Below are 13,550 nucleotides of genomic sequence, written 5' to 3' on the forward strand. Positions count from 1 at the left end.
ACATTCCCTTGTCCTGGAACTCCTGAAAGCATCATCTACTTCAGAAATAGAAGAGTAAATAAGAATACCTCTCTGCTTCCTTTAAGTTTGTATTCTAAAGGAAAAGGCTTGAAACTGCTTGGTAAAGATGCTGGGCTAAGGTTTGCAGATCTGACCTCCCTAGGATGCCTGCACTGTGAGACAAAAGAATTCTGACTGGATTTTGCACAACCTCAGGCTTACCCAGTGTCGTGGTTTAGCCCCAGCCAGCAACTAAGCACCACGCAGCCACTCGCTCACCCCCCCCACAGTGGGATGGGGGAGAGAATCAGAAGAGTAAAACTGAGAAAACTCATAGTCTGAGATAAAGACAGTTTAATAGGCAAAGCAAAAGCTGTGCACACAAGCAAAACAAAACAAGGAATTAATTCACTACTCCCCATGGGCAGGCAGGTGTTCAGCCATCTCCAGGGAAGCAGGGCTCCATCACGCGTAATGGTTACTTGGGAAGACAAACGCCATAACTCCGAACATCCCTCCCTTCTTCTTCCCCCAGGTTTATATGCTGACCATGATGTCATATGGTATGGAATATCCCTTTGGCCAGCCTGGGTCAGCTGTCCTGGCTGTGTCCCCTCCCAGCTTCCCGTGCACACCCTGCCTTCTCTCTGTCATGCCAGCACGAGAAGCTGAACCATCCTTGACTGCTTAGCAACAACTGAAAACATCAGTACGTTATTAACATTATTTTCATCACAAATCCAAAACATAGCCTCACACTAGCTTCTATGAAGAAAATTATCTCTATCCCAGCTGAAACCAGGACACCCAGTTGGTGACAGGAGATGAGGGCTGTAGGGCACCCATAGAGCGTCCCAGCCCTACAGCCAGGATGTGGCCAGTGTCCAGACATGTACGTGGAGATGAGATGCTGCTGGGCATGATGTATGGTTCCTTGAAATTGCAGTACGTTCTCAGGAAAGTTAAAATAACTTTTTATTTTACTGATAGTGTGCTCCCTTAAGGTTCTTATGCCCTTGCAGAAGCCCAGTATGGCCTTTCCCTGTTTTGCTGCTCTCTACCTAAACTGCCCTTAGTGTAAGAGCAGTTCTTGCAGTATTGTCAAACAGTTTTGAGAATCTCTGTTCTTTGCACTTCAAGTGCACAGGGGTGTTGAGGCATAACACAGAAACCAACCCCTTGAAAATATTATTTCCAAGCTTCTGAAAAGAAAGGTCAAATACAGGTAAGTTTATATATATGCCTATAAAGAACAGGCTGATCCTTTTAATTAGATTATATAGAAATCCCAAAGGAATTGTAAAACTTTTACTGTGACTTATCTCTTTTTTTCCCTTAGGGTTTGATAGATTATGTGCTGATCCCATTACTTTGTGTTTCTAATACTAGATGTAGGAAGTAGGAGAGATGATAATGGTACCATTGTTGCAGGAAAGCTACTTCCTTCATAACATAATCCCCCCTCACCACTGCTTTCACCAGCAACTACTCTTCAGCTGGAAGACTTGGTAAGTGTGGAGCTGGAATAGAACTGTATTCGCTAGTGATGAAAATTAACTTCCTGGGTTAGGGCTTTTTAAAGATAAATACCATAGCCCATGAACAGAAGGAATTTGAACACAGTCTAAGCATAAAAAGAAACCTATGAGTATGTTCAGACTGCATTGTGTAAATGAAGTGACTGGGGCACAGGTGCTGTGACTTGCTATACTTTCATTAAGCTTTGTTTTTTATTTTAGTATAAATGCATTAAACTAATGAAGACAAGGTCACTATAATAAGCAGAATATGCTTTCTAAGGTTCTTCCTGGAAAAAAACTGTTAAGAGTTGTTTGCAAAAAAACTGAGCTTGCTATAATCTAAAAAAAATAGAAGCTGGCTTGACCTGAAGCTTCTTTTTTAAAAATGTAGCATATATACACTGAGGGAACTCAGATTATTGTCCTGTCATGTCAGCTTAGCCAAATCATTAGAATCATAGAATATCTCAAGTTGGAAGGGACTCAGTGTCTCTGGAATTGTCAGGATGACAGCATACTCTTTCCAAATAATCTACTATTTTTTCAGGATTCAGCACTTGTTCAGGGGTGAAGTTGCAGAAAACTGGAGGTGCACACCATCCTAGGCGTTTGCCCATACTGTCCCCCACACCCTGCCACTCATAACTATCCAGCCTTGGGGTAGATCTCTGGGTGATATTCTTAAATAGTTGTTTAACTTGAAACAAGACCTGGAACACATTCAGGAGCAGGAGGAACAGGAACATGCTAGTTAAAACATCCCAAGGATATTCAAAATTCTCAAGAGCTATTGTAACTAGCTGGGAAGAGAAGGGGAAGGTGAAGGAAGGTGTCTCCCCCTTAAATTTGCTGTCCGAAAAGAAAAGGTAAAAAGTATAATCATTAACAGTTTCCAAGAGATGGGTCACAAAGTATGGAGGTGATGGCAATGCGGAGTACAAATACCAAATTAATAAGTAGCCATTTTATATCATATATGCAACTCTTGCAGAGTACAGCAGAATGATAACCTTGACCCTGTTCCCAGAGACAGCACAACAGGGAACATATACAGCAACTAAGGTGTTGGCAGGCCAGCATGAGAAGCTGAACCATCCTTGACTGCTTAGCAACAACTGAAAACATCAGTATGTTATCAATGTTTTTTCATCCCAAATCCAAAACACAGCACTATACCAGCTATCAGGAAGAAAATTAACTTTATCCTAACAAGGACAGTTTTATTGGTAGAGTCATAGAATATCTCAAGTTGGAAGGGACCCATAAGGATCATCAAGTCCAACTCCCTGCTCCTCGCAGGACTACCTAAAACTAAACCATATGACTAAGAGCGTCGTCCAGAGGCTCCTTGAACTCTGACAAGCTTGGTGCTGTGACCACTTCCCTGGGGAGCCTGTTCCAGTGACCAACCACCCTCTGAGTGAAGAACCTTTTTCTAATGTCCACTCTGAACTTCCCCTGATGCAGCGTCCATACCATTTCCACATGTCCTATCGCTGGTCACCAGAGAGAGGAGATCAGCACCTCCCTCTCTACTGTCCCTCTTGAGGAAGTTGTAGACTGCAATGAGGTCACCCCTCAGCCTTCTCTAAGCTGAACAAGCCAAGTGACCTCAGCCGCTCCTCTTAAGTCTTGCCCTTGAGGCCTTTCGCTGTCTTGGTCGCCCTCTGGACACACTCTAATAGTTTGATGTCCCTCTTATATTGAGGTGCCCAAAACTGCACACAGTACTTGAGGTGGAGCTGCACCAGTGCAGGGTAGAGGGGGACAATCGCCTCCCTCGACGGGCTAGTTATGCTGTGCTTGATGCACCCCAGGACACGGTTGGCCCTTTTGACTGACCGGGGCACACTGTTGACTTGTGTTCAACTTGCCATCAACCCAAACCCCCAGATGTCTTTCTGTGGGGCTGCTCTCCAGCCTCTCATCCCACAATTTGTACGCATAACCAGGATTACCCTGTCCCAGGTGCAGAATCCGGCACTTGCTCGTGTTAAATTTCATACAGTTGGTGATTGCCCAGCTTTCTAGTCTATCCAGATCTCTCTGTAAGGCCTCTCTGTCCTTGAGGGTGTCCACAGCTCCTCCTAATTTAGTATCATTGGCAAACGTAGTGTACATTTGACTCCTGCATCCAGATCAGTTATAAAAACATTAAAGAGCACTGGCCTTAAAACCGAGCCCTGGGGAACCTCACTGGTGACTGGCTTGATGTAACCCCATTTACTATAACTCTTTGAGCCTGACCTTTCAGCCAATTGTTCACCCAACTTATTATGGACTTGTCTAGCTGAATGCTGGACACTTTGTCCAGAAAGATACTGCGAGAGACAGTTATCAAAAGCTTTGCTAAAAACCAAAAAGAAACCACACCTACTGGCTTCCATTGGTCTACTCGATGGGTGACCTTGTCATAAAAGGAAATTAGGTTAGTTAAGCAGGACTTTCCCTTCGTGAACCCGTGTTGGCTATGACCAATGACTGTGTTGTCTCTCAAGTGTTTTTCAGTAACTCCCAGAATAACCTTCTCCATAATTTTACCAGGCACTGAAGTTGGACTGACAGGCCTGTAATTACCAGGGTCTTCCTTCTTACCCTTCTTGAAAACTGGGACAACATTTGCCAGCTTCCAGTCGACTGAGACCTGTCCAGACTCCCAAGACCTGTGAAAAATAATGGAGAGATGTCCTGCGATGACTTTGGTCAGCGATTTCAGTACCCTGGGATGAATCCCATCGGGCCCTGTGGACTTATGCACATCCAGCTGGAGCAGCAAGTGTCAAACAAGCTCAGGGTTGGCTGGGAGTTTATCATCCCCCCAGTCACGGTCTTCCAACACAGGACTCCAGGGGTACCAGGGCCCATCATCAGTGTTGAAGACGGAGACGAAGGCGGCAGTAAACATCTCTGCTTTGCCTACATTTCTATTTGTGAGGTGACCAACCTCATCAATGGACCAATATTATCTCTGATCCTTCTTTTGCTGTTAACATATTTTAAAAAGCCCTTTTTATTGTCCTTCACAGTGCTGGCCAGCTTGAACTCTAATCGAGCTTTGGCTGCACGAATTTTCTCCCTACAGTGGCGAACAGAATCTCTGTAGCCCTCATGCATTGCCTGTCCTTGCTTCAAATGTCCATACACTTTCCTTTTCCGCCTAAATTCTAGGAGATCCCTGCTCAGCCAAGTGGGCCTTCTGCCCCCCTTGCCTGACTTCCAACACTTTGGAATTTCTTGCTCCTGTGCTCTTAAGAGATGGCTCTTAAAAAGTGACCAGCACTTATGGACCCCTATACCTTCAAAAGCACATTCCCAGGGGACCTTACTAACTAGCTCCTTCAGCAGCCTGCAGTCTGCTCTCCCCGTATCCAGGGTCAAAGTTTTGCTGGCAGTTTTTTTTCTCGTATTGCCAACGATTTGAAACTCAACTACTTTGTGGTTACTGTGACCAAGATAGCCACCAATCACCACTTTGCCCACAGGTTGAACAGGGAGATTTTGCTGGGACTCAGGGAAAAGAGGAGAGTTTACCACCTCTGGAAGAAGGGGCAGGCAACTCACGAAGAGTACAAGGATCTTGTTAGGTCAAGCAGAGACAAAATTAGAAAGGCAAAAGCCCAGCTAGAGCTCAGTCTGGCTACAGTCGTAAAGGATAATAAAAAATGTTTTTACAAATATGTTAACAACAAGAAGAGAGGCAAGGAGAATCTCCATCCCCTACTGGATATGGCGGGGAACATTGTCTCCAAGGACGAGGACAAGGCTGAGGTACTTAATGCCTTCTTTGCCTCAGTCTTTAATAGCCAATCCAGGTATCCACAGGATATTCAGCCCCCTGACCTGGAAGATGGGGATGGAGAGCACAATATACTCCTCATAATCCAGCAGGATACAGTTAAGGACCTGTTAAACCACCTGGACACCCACAAGTCTATGGGGCCTGATGGGATCCACCCGAGAGTACTGAGAGAGCTGGCGGAGGAGCTTGCCAAGCCACTCTCCATCATTTATCAGCAGTCCTGGTTAACAGGGGAGGTCCCAGATGACTGGAGGCTTGCCAATGTGACGCCCATCTACAAGAAAGGCCGGAAGGAGGATCCGGGGAACTACAGGCCTGTCAGCCTGACCTTGGTGCTGGGGAAGATTATGGAGCGGTTGGTCTTGAGAGTGCTCACAGGGCATCTGCAGGACAACCAAGGGATCAGGCCCAGCCAGCATGGGTTCATGAAAGGCAGGTCCTGCTTGACCAACCTGATCTCCTTCTATGACCAGGTGACCCACCTAGTGGATGAGGGAAAGACTGTGGATGTTGTCTACCTGGACTTTAGTAAAGCCTTTGACAGCGTCTCCCACAGCATTCTCCTGGAGAAACTGGCGGCTCGTGGCTTAGACAGGTTTACTCTTCGCTGGGTGAGGAACTGGCTGGATGGCCGAGCCCAGAGAGTTGTAGTGAACGGCGTTAAATCCGGCTGGCGGCCGGTCACAAGCGGTGTTCCCCAGGGCTCGGTTCTGGGGCCGGTCTTGTTCAATATCTTTATCGATGATCTGGATGAGGGAATTGAGTGCTCCCTCAGTAAGTTTGCAGATGACACCAAGTTGGGTGGGAGTGTTGATCTGCTGGAGGGTAGGAGGGCTCTGCAGAGGGATCTGGACAGGCTGGATCAATGGGCAGAGGTCAACTGTATGAGGTTTAATAAGGCCAAGTGCAGGGTCCTGCACTTTGGCCACAACAACCCCATGCAATGCTACAGGCTTGGGGAGGAGTGGCTGGAAAGCGACCTGGGGGTGCTGGTTGACAGCCGGCTGAATATGAGCCGGCAGTGTGCCCAGGTGGCCAAGAAGGCCAACAGCGTCCTGGCCTGTATCAGAAATAGTGTGGCCAGCAGGAGTAGGGAAGTGATCGTGCCCCTGTACTCAGCACTGGTGAGGCCGTACCTTGAATCCTGTGTTCAGTTTTGGGCCCCTCACTACAAGAAGGATGTTGAGGTGCTGGAGCGTGTCCAGAGAAGGGCAACGAAGCTGGTGAGGGATCTGGAGTACAAGTCTTATGGGGAGCGGCTGAGGGAACTGGGGTTGTTTAGTCTGGAGAAGAGGAGGCTGAGGGGAGACCTTATCGCTCTCTACAACTACCTGAAAGGGGGTTGTGGCGACGAGGGTGTTGGTCTCTTCTCCCAAGTAACCAGCGATAGGACGAGAGGAAATGGCCTCAAGTTGCGCCAGGGGAGGTTTAGATTGGATATTAGGAAAAATTTCTTCACTGAGAGGGTGGTCAGGCATTGGAACAGGCTGCCCAGGGAGGTGGTGGAGTCGCCATCTCTGGAAGTGTTCAAAAAACGTGTGGATGTGGTGCTTCAGGACATGGTTTAGGGGACATGGTGGCGCTGGATGAATGGTTGGACTTGATGATCTTGAAGGTCCTTTCCAACCTAGTGATTGTGAAGTTCTTCTCTGTTTACAAGCAACAAATCTAGGAGGGCACCTTTTCCTAGTTGGCTCCTTTAGTACTTGCACCAAGAAGTTATCATCTTCAACGTACTTCAGGAATTTCCTGGACCTGTTTGTGTCTGCTGTATGATATTCCCAGTTGATGTCTGGGAAGTTAAAACCACCCATAAGGACAAGGGCAGTTGATCTAGAGATATCCCTTAATGCCTTGTAGAATAATTCGTCAGTGTCATCATCCTGGCTGGGTGGTCAATAGTAGACTCCCACAACAACATCCACTTTATTTGCTTTCCCCTTAATCCTTACCCAGAGGCTCTCAACTGTGTCACCAACTGTAAGCACCATACAATCCAACCCCTCCCTTACATACAGTGCCGCACCCCCCTGCCTCACCTGCCCTGCCTATCCCTCCTGAAGAGCCTGTAAGTGTCTATCACAGCACCCCAGTTACAGGACTCATCCCACCAGGTTTCAGTTATGCCAATGATGTCATAGCTCTGGGACTGGGCCAAAGCTTCTAGTTCCTCTTGTTTATTCCTCATGCTGCACGCATTAGCATAGAGACATTTCAGATGTGCTCCAGTATGCTCAGCCCCTCATGGAACAGACTGAAGGACCTCGCTAGCACACCATCCCTCAAACATTGGCATGCCATCCCATGACATATCATTAGCGAGCCTGGTTTTATCCCTTTCCCCCTTCAAATCTAATTTAAAGCTCTTTCAATGAGCCCTGCTAACTCCTGAGCAAAGATCCTTTTCCCCCTTTGAGAAAGGTGTCTGTTGCCAGCAGGCCTGGTGTCATGTAGACTGACTCGTGCTCAAAAAACCCAAAATTCTGCTGGTGACACCAGTCACAGAGCCAGGTATTGATATGCTGGGTCTACCTGTTTCTTCCAACATCATTCCCTATATCCAGTAGCTTGGATGTTCTGGACCTGCCCTGGAGTCATGCTGAAGACGTTGCCACTCGAAAACAATTTCACGCTAGAGTACAGGTTAGAACAGAGAAGACATGCTTGCCTCTCTTCCTGATTTTTCATTCTAATGCTATCAAATGTTAATTCACACTGTTTCTAGCAAATTTTAGACTAGTATTTTTAAATTAGCCAGAAAACAATAAAAATAGAGATAAAACATATGCAAAGAAGTTAAATTTAGAAGGGTAATTGGAATAGTCAAAAGACTGGCTATCTAAAGAGTAAAACTATATTTTCTAGAAAGTTATACTCATTCTTTGTAAACTCTGATTTCATTCACAGTTTTCTACCCACCTGGGTCATGCAAGCACTTCTCAGACAAGGCTAGATTCTGATTCTCCAGTAATTGTAACTAGCACAGCTGCAGGATCTGGTGTGGCATCAACTCAAAAACTGGTAACATGCTAAAATTAACTTTTTTTATATTTTAAGGCATAATTATAACAAATTTTAGTTTGGGTATCATTTTTTCCATGTTTTTCAGATCAACGCAAGTACGTAGTTCAGGAAACTGCCATAGATTTTACATAGCTGTGTGAAGACACTAACTTGCAAATGCTCATTAATGTTACAGAACCAATTTATGTTAGGAGCAATTTTAAATGATTTTTGGAGGGAGGAAAAAGTGTAACAAAATGAAGAACAGAAAAGTGCATGTACACTTATGTATAGCACAGCAGGAACAATTGGTGTTTCGCATGATACTGTGAAATATGTTCATCTGATTCGTGTGATGAAGTGTAACCTTCTGTACTTTTATGGATTTCTCCTGCACCATAAAAAGGGGTATTTTACAGGAGAAAGTTAAACTACTTTGCTGGTATATCAGCTCAAACCAGTTTGACGACTGACTGCATAGTATTGTGTAGAGAAAGTGCATGCATAAGGTTTGGGGTCATCCTGGGGGCACGCCGAGGAAGATTCGAGAAGACTCTAGAAGGAGAAGAGGGCATGCGCCGAAGAAGACACGCCTATTCATGAATATGTATTAGCAGACAGGATATAAAACAAGAACAGGAACTGTACCGCGTGCGTCTTGGTGGAGCGGAGACTCCCGGCGCACCCAGCGCTGTTTGCTTGCCTCTATTCGCTTAATAAATTGTAAACTTGAATTGGAATCCTGTTTGAGACTCAATCATTTATCTCAATTGGGGGCTCGTCCGGGATGGTCTTGGTTCCTGAATTCTGACTTGATCTAGGAGGGGCGCCCCACCATTTGGTGGCTCCTGATCGGGTCGGGTCGGGACTAACGCCATCCTGAACCTGAATAGGGGCAAGCAAAGAATTTTATTTTTTTATGAGCTCCCTTGCCAGCTGCAGTAGTTTATTTTGCCTGTAATTCTGCGCGCGAAGATCCGAACGAAGACGACGGAGTCATAAGTATTTAAGGTGTATACCGTTCGGTTGGGTGGGATTCGGCTGCCTGTGTGTGTAAGGGTGTGACTGAGACGGAACCTAGTTCCGAAGCGATTGTGGAGGTCTTCTAACTGCGGTTCCAATCTCCCGCGAGGGACTTGGCCGGTGAAGGACCGAAGCGATTCCTATAGGATTCGTGGGTGGGTGATAGGTCCTAAACCCCCTGCAAGACACTCTTACTGGTAACCAAGGGCTGTAGGAATTGCCACAGTAAAAATTCCTAGATGGGTCAGACAAAATCGAGAACCCAGGACCAGAAGAAAGGGAGCGAATTACTAGAAATACCTCCGGAGAGTCCACTAGGAATAATGATTCAAGCCTTTTCCTTTAGAATACAAACTTAAAGGAAGCAGAGAGGTATTCTTATTTACTCTTCTATTTCTGAAGTAGATGATGCTTTCAGGAGTTCCAGGACAAGGGAATGTTGCTCATTCCAGGGACTAGAGTGCACCATGTGGTAGTTAGCTTTGGGGTTTTTTTCCTCTTAAAGTGAGCAGGAAAAATATAATAAGGAAGGTAGTTCAAATCAGTGCAATACTCAAAGATTTCAAGAGTGAAAGTATGCCAGAATATGCGTTTTGTTCATGTATATGTATGTACAAACACACCAAGTTTAAGCATAGACAGGAATAATGCATAGTTGCAGAGCAATCAGATCTGAACTATGTTACTTAAAAAAGCAATGGGGTTATTTTTTTTAGTAACAAGTCATGAGACCTTGTGGCTTCAGTGTTCCTTTAAATACATAAAGAGGTTAAAAATAATCTTTAAATAGCAATAATAATAAAAAATTAATCTGTCAGTAAATCAGCCAGATAGATTTTTAGACCATCACCACTGGCTCCAAATGTAATGGACCCATTATTGTGATATTTGCACACTATTAATAACCTACATTATAAAGTATATTATATGTATGTTTTTGTATATGTATATTAAATATACATTATAATAACCTAAGAATAACAAATCTGTAAAGGGAACAAATTCTGCTTTTATTTCCAGTGGCAGATGTCCTGATCACTGTTCTGTTATACCTGAGTAGGAATGCAAATAAGTGATTGTACAATCATATTAAATAATTCTGTAACTAACCATTAAAAGCACTGTCTGGCTGTAGCAAGAAAGAGACTAGCATGCCTGGGGCAGGGGAGAAGGTGGTACGGGAGGCAGTGGAAGAAGATGGCAAGCATGGGACCAAGGACAACAGAGACTATGAGATATTATGAAGCCTGATGAGGACTATAGTGACCACAGGAAATTAAAAAGCATGATGCTGGGCACCTGAAAAGTTTGGTACAGGCACCCCAGCAGTGTCCAGCACAGCAAAATCTCTAGGTACTGCATCTGTATAGTATCAGCTCCTGCTTCATAGGAAAGTCAAGCAAAATGTTTGGTCCATAAACCCCAGAGGTTGGTCATAGCAGCTCTAGAGCTCAGTTTTCTTCACTTCCTTCCTACTCATCCTCTTTACAGGTTTACAGAAACAACGCTTTCCTATTTCACACCATTCAGTTACCCACCATTATTTGGGAGACATGCTTTCTGTTGCATGTTTTTGGAAAACAATAAACAAATATAAGATAAAGCTTCAAGAGAGTAGTTCTTCAGTTATAACACAGTGAAAAGTATAGTAGTTGGGCAATATTCTGTAACTTTGTTCCCAGATTCAGTATCTTCACAAAATCATTCATTCTTGACCTTCCCCAAATACTGATCCTATGTTTGTACTAGCACAGAGCCACTGCACTTAGCCAGTGTTATATTCTAGTTTCCTGAACTGAACAAAGACCACATGTGTTTAACAGGATCAGACAGCTACTCAAGTACCCTCTTATACCTTCTTCAGGTTTTTATTTCTTCTTCATATCTACATTTTTGGGGAGGAATTTCTCTGAAGTAGTTCAATAATCTTATACCAGAAATTTCTAAGTTTAGCAACTGAAGTTACTTGCCTAAGGCTATTAACAACTTCTGCCAATTTAGCTGGTTTCTGAACCACGTGTACAGCTGCTGGCACATCTATTTTCTCTTTAATGAAAACTGATGCACCAGCAATATCATGCTCCACTATAGATTGTCTCGCTCTGATGGGGTGATTTCATTACATCATTAAGGGTGTGCAGCTCTTTCCTGTGTAGCTACACAAGTTTTACGAGTGTGCTGCTGATATTACACTGGTATTTCCTGTTCTGGCATAGCACTCCAACTAAATACAGAACCTGGGAGATTTACTTGCCATTTTTGCGCAAGATTAAGAAATAAGAGAGAACTGTCTGGGAAAAGCAGATTCATTGCACACTGAGATTCCAGAGAATAGAGGGTTTTCCAGGATCCCACCCCCCCACCCCCCATTAACCTCGGTGCTGACAGAATTCTGGGCTTCTTGTTCTGCCTTCAGTTGCAGGTTACCACTCTCACAGCAAGACTGGATGAAGGGAACACGTTCCACATTTCAACTGCAGCAGTACAAAGTTCAGCATCAGAATATCTCTCAACATACTCAATGGGACTTTTTAAAGCAATAAGTTTGTTAAACTCTGTATTGCCATAAGTCCTCATATTAAAAAAAGAAAAAGAAAAAAGGGAGAAACCTTTAAAACAAACCAACCCAACAAACCTTCCCCCACTACCAGATTAGAGCCGCTTTTTATACTGAGCAGGATCTCTCCTATTGTCCTTGCCCTGAAACATGGTCATTGCTTCCAGATTCAAAGCGCATACATAAAGGCTTTCTTCATGTTGTCTTCATACTGTTCTCTTTCACTGTGCAGTTGCAGAATCTCAGCTTTTTTCTGTTCCAAAGTAGCAGTTAGCTACAAAAGACAATAAGGAAACAACTGTCTTGTACTTCTGAATGCAAACCATTAATATATTCCTCAATTAACTTTATAAGTAAGTCAAGTCACTTACTACGTTTACAAAGATACAAATTTTCACTTCAAAATCTCTGGTTCACCACATGTGATAAGCCAGTTCTTAAAATTTCTAGATTTAATTTCTTTTTAAAATACAAAGCTTTTAAAATGTATATTTTAAAATTTATTTTACTTATTGAGTGCTACTGCGTATGTTGATAACCCAATTTCACCTTAAACTTTGAAAATTTTTTAACAAGCTTAATTGACAAGTTGAAGGTAAAACATAAATTAAATTCAACCTTTAACAGAGTAGCTGTTATAGAAAAAAATATTGTACTCGTCATGGTCATTCATAATAATACTGGTCTTTTATTTCCATTGTCTTCTTCAGTAAGACCTCAAAATGCATAGCCAATATTAACAGTATGCTATTAGAAAACAAATATCATCCCTATTGGTGGGCAAATAGAGATTTGTCTCATTTCAGGAAGAGTCCAATTTACTTCACCTGTGTGTGCAGATCAGCAACATTTTACATCAGATGCAGGAAAAAAACCCTCACATCTAGAAAGCAAACCACCATAGTGGAGATCTTAGATCTCTTCATATCTTCTCCTGTACTGGGAGCTGGAAAGAAGTCCTCATGTTTTTCAAGTTTAGTGAGAAAGAGATACTTTGGGGATGGGTGGGGGGGAAGAAAAAGAATGAAAAAAGAAATCTTATTTTACCTCTACAATTTTGGCTTCATAATAAATAATTGGTGATCTGAACACAGACATCCTCTGCCCTTAACTGACAGGCTTTTGCTACTTTTTCTTTCCATCTTTCTTCACTAAGAGAGCACCATGCTGCACATGCTTCATCAAAGCTGTCCAAAATTGTCTGCTATTCTATTTGCATATTCCTTAGGAAACAAATATAACCACATTATATCCAAATACAAGTTTCCTTAAAACTTAAGTACTCCAGAGATTGTGGATGATTGTTTCACAATGTATTACATAGACCACAGTAGGAATGTCTAAACTGAGTTACATGTGCCACAGTGAAGTGGTACACAAACATTGCATCAGCAGCTCAATGTTTCTTCCTGCACACATGTCAAGGAGCAGTACTGTCCCCAGTATGAGAAAACATATTTGAGAACTCCTAGGTTACACAAAACAGTGTTTTTACTCTTAGCTTGATGACACTTAAACAACAGCCTCACATATATGTGTGAAACCATTTAGTGGATACATGGCACATTTCAATTCACTGCAAGAACCATATAAAATGTGCAGTCACAAAGATAGCGGATGATTAGCATAAATCACCTATACTTTTTAA

This window comes from Phaethon aethereus (genome assembly GCF_964289735.1).
Source record: "Phaethon aethereus genome assembly, chromosome: W".
Classification (NCBI taxonomy): Eukaryota; Metazoa; Chordata; class Aves; order Phaethontiformes; family Phaethontidae; genus Phaethon; species Phaethon aethereus.